Source organism: Lipotes vexillifer, unplaced genomic scaffold, assembly GCF_000442215.2.
Source record: "Lipotes vexillifer unplaced genomic scaffold, Lipotes_vexillifer_v1.1 scaffold86, whole genome shotgun sequence".
Lineage (NCBI taxonomy): Eukaryota > Metazoa > Chordata > Mammalia > Artiodactyla > Lipotidae > Lipotes > Lipotes vexillifer.
This window is the reverse complement of record NW_006785406.1, coordinates 3,511,246-3,515,319: the sequence shown is the minus strand read 5'-3', so window position 1 is coordinate 3,515,319 and position 4,074 is coordinate 3,511,246. Positions and strand designations below refer to the sequence as shown.

Below are 4,074 nucleotides of genomic sequence, written 5' to 3'. Positions count from 1 at the left end.
AAAGCTACTTACAAAAAAGCTATTACAAAATGCATACATCACAGCATGCTTTTGAAGACACTTAGCATTGTGCTCCATTCCCTTAAACGTTGTTCCCAAAGGTGCTCAGCCTCTAGCCCAAATGGAATCTCTGGGGACAGGCAGAGACAGTTTGGCGAAAAGGACCCAGGGGTGGGGGTGGGAGACGTGGAGAAAGGAGAAAGCAGCCTTCCAGTTAAAGCTCAGCCCTCAGCTTAAAGGTCAGCTTTGGGCAGGCTGGCCTCAGCGGAGTCGGGGTCAGAGGGAGGGGCAGCGCAGGGCGGGACTGGGGTGCTCTGCATCTCATCCAAGTCAAGCAGAGTCTGGTCCAGCAACCTTTGTGTACAGAGGTGCTCCTCTTTGGTGCATTTCAGTTTATCTTCCAAATCATCAGTTGTCTTGTCCAGCTTGGCTGCCGATCTCGCAGCAAACTCAGCACGGGTTTCTGCCTCCTTGAGTTTATCAGTAAGAATCTTTCTCTCTTCCTCATATCTGTCTTCTTTTTGAGAGTGCTTTTCTTCAGCAGCACTCAGACACTTCAGCTTCTGGTCCATCAGTCTGACCTGCTCATCCGTCTCTCGGCGACCGGACTCTGCCAGCTCAGCTCGCTCCTCTGTGCCTTCCAAGTCTCCCTCAATAATCACCAACCTAAGAGCCACCTCTTCATACTTCCTATCTGCTCTTCTGCAATGTGCTTAGCTTGAGTTGGATTTCCTGGAGCTCCATTTTTTCTTCCTCTTTTAAGGCTCGGTTTTCAGTAACCTTCATGTCTCTCTCGCCGTCATCAGCAGCTTTCTCGGCTTCCTCCGGCGTTTTCAGGGCAGTGGCCAGGCGTTCTTGAGCAAAGTCCAGCTCTTCAACCAGCTGGACCCTATGGTTCAAGGAGGACGCCTCAGCCTGTTCCCGGGCCGCCTTCCTCCTCCACTTCCGCAGGGGGCGCTCGGCCCTCTCCCCCGCGTCCCTGGCCTGCTGCTGCAGAACCGGGGTCTTGCGCTTCACTGCCTCGGTGGTGGTGATCCCGGCCATGGTGCCGCCCGGCCCCCGGTCGCCTTCGGGTTCCTACCTCCTCTGCCCGGAGCTGTGGTCCGCTTCTCCGCCAATGGCATATTATTATTTGCTCAAAGAGGAATCCTTTAAAATATAATCGATTCCCAATTTTTTTAAAAAATACGTTTCTAACATCTGTTCTTTGAAGGGTTAGAAGACATCTCCCATTAAACCCTTTAGGCCTGGTCAGCCTTAACCCTTAAAGAGCAGCACTCTGAGAGAGAAAACAAAGCCCCAGAGTTTCAGTTTACTTTATATATAAAGTGTATGTTCTCAGTACACTTATGCATGATGTTCATGTGTCCCAGAGGATTAAGTTCAATGTTATTCTGAACTATTAATAAGGGCAAAAATGAGTGGAGAAACAAAAATTATTAACAAGCAACTGTTTATGTTTTTCTTTTCTAGCCCCATAAATCATATCACCTCCTTTCTATCGTATGGGTGGGGGTGCAGGGCATGGGAGAGTATCACCTGGAAGTCAATGAATGACTTCATTTGAGATGATTATTCCATGTACAACTCCAAATAAAGTTGACCTTATAGAAGGATGAAACAGAATTTGCAATCAGGCTAATTGTTTCTGTGACCAAAGAAAAAGAAGAGAAAATGAAGTATCAATGAAAAGGTGGCTGGGGGTGGGGCTGGGGGTGCTAAGCCAGCAATGGGGTGGGATACGGTCTTCCCTACCAATCTCTTTTTATTTCATGCTTTATTGGTTTATATTGCATAAAACTTAAACCCTTTAAATTTGAAGATAAATATCACATTATAATAGAACACAGTATTTTAAATGAGATGTTTTACAGAGTTACCTTTTTTAAAGCCTAACTGCTCTCATGTGCACATTTAGGTGTTTTTACTTACCAATTCACTAAATATTCAACCCTACCATGTGTCAAGCACTAAGTAGGCAGTGGAGATTCAGACCTGAGTGAAACACAAGTTCCTATCCTCAAGAAATATAAATAGCCAAGTGGTAAAAATAAGCCCCCATCTTAGCTTTGTCAGAATGTAAACCCAGGGAACAAGGCTGAAAAGCAACTATGGCAGAGCCTGGAGGAGCGGGGTGAGGTGTCAGGGGAGTCTCTTGGGCACCGGGCAGTCTGGAGTAGAGTGTGGCACAGGCAAAGGAAAGGACACATGAAATAGCACCACGCTCAGGCAGGAAAGTGGTAAGCTGGTGAAGCAGGAGGGGACACAGCAGAGATGAGTGGAGGCTGTGTACACTTCGGTGCTCTGAACTCTACTCTGAAGGCTCTGGGAAGGGGCTGAAAGGTTCTGAGCAGGGACAGCTCAGTTTTAGGAAGCATTACTCTGGCAGCGGCTGGTTGGGTGGGATACAGACCAAGGCCAGTCCAGCAGTTTCAGGGCAAGAGGCCAAATGATGATGATGGTAAGCAAGACCATGGCAGGTCTCAGGTCCTAAGGAAGCAACCTCAACAAAGGCAGGTTTTCATATAATGGAAACGTTCAAAGTTCTGTGCACCACCTCCCTTCACCCTCGCATTTCCCCCCAATAAAAACATAACCTTTACCACAACGAGAGGCTGGTGGCTAGAGTGGAAGGCTTTCATGCTTGCAGATCAAATGACAAGAACGAACAGTATTCCACACCCAAAGGGATTTTTCTCCCTCTGCTTGCTCATTCCCATCACCAGTGAAACATTTCCTGGAAAACAAACATGTCCCGTGCCTGCCCCCGCAACCCCCCACCCCAATACTTCTTTGATCTCCTCTAGTTCTGTTCCATTTCCCTTCACAGCAAAACTCTCAAGTAGGGTCTCCACTGTCCCACCTAGTATTCACACTTCCACTTGCTCCAATCCCTACTGCTTCTGTCAATGATTGCATAATGCCAAATCCCACACAGCCTTCTTCTTCCACTTTGAAGTACTTTCTTTCCTTTTTTCCTGTTTTTTTTGTTGTTGCTTTTTCCAACTGTAGTGGTTTCTTCTCTTTTTCTGTTACTTATTCTTCCTTCACTAGATCATTAAAAGTTGGAGTTACCAGGACCCTGTCCCAAGACCTCCTCTCCAGCTACACTGGCTCCCGAAGCAAGTTCATCCAATATCATGGTTTTAAACATGGCCTGTATGTTACACTCCTACATTTATATGTTCAACGAGACCTCCTCCCTGAGCTGCAGGTTCTCATCTATCTACTCAAAATCTCCACTTAGATGACCAACTGGCATCTCGAACATAGCTTACAACAAATTACTGATTCCCCCTGCCAAAGCAAAATCCTGTTCCTCTTAGAGTTTTTTTTTTTTTTTTTTCCCAACTCAGTATATAGTTTGGCCATACTATATGTTCAAGCTCCAAACCAACTATTCCTGATCACTCTCCTTCCTCCTCCACCCCACCCTCCAACATCCAATGGATCCAGGTCCAATCTGCCCCTCCCAATCTCCTGCACTACTCAAATTAGTCCAAAACCACTATCTTTTCTCTCCTAAAATGCAAGTTTCTTATAGTCTTATTGCCTCCACCCTTGCCTCCCTACAGTCTAATCTTCACAAAAATGTTGGCATAATCTTCTGTAAACTGCAAATCAGATCACGTCACTCCCTTATTTAACAACTCCTTGACAGCCGCATAGCACAGGGAGATCAGCTCGGTGCTTTGTGTCCACCTAGAGGGGTGGGATAGGGAGGGTGGGAGGGAGACGCCAGAGGGAGGGGATATGGGGATATATGTATATGTATAACTGATTCACTTTGTTATGAAGCAGAAACTAACACACCATTGTAAAGCAATTATACTCCAATAAAGATGTTAAAAAATAAAATAAAATTTAAAACAATTTAAAATACTCCTCGAATGAAATCCCACTGTACTTAGAATATAAATGTGTCCCATGGCTTACAACCACCCCCAACCCTGCTCCAATGTCTGTTCCTACATCTCCCAGACCTCTTCCCTAACTACATTCTAGCCACACTGGCCTCTGTTCTCTTCTTCCAGTGGCAGCAGCTGGAGGATGAACAGGAAGGGCTGACACTGG

General features: G+C 46.1%; 1 pseudogene; it reads right to left on the bottom strand.

The window, feature by feature from the left end:
- Window positions 1-233: 233 nt before the first annotated feature.
- On the bottom strand, window positions 234-1,044 carry LOC103069834 (tropomyosin alpha-3 chain pseudogene; annotated as a pseudogene).
- Between the last annotated feature and the right edge of the window lie 3,030 nt (window positions 1,045-4,074).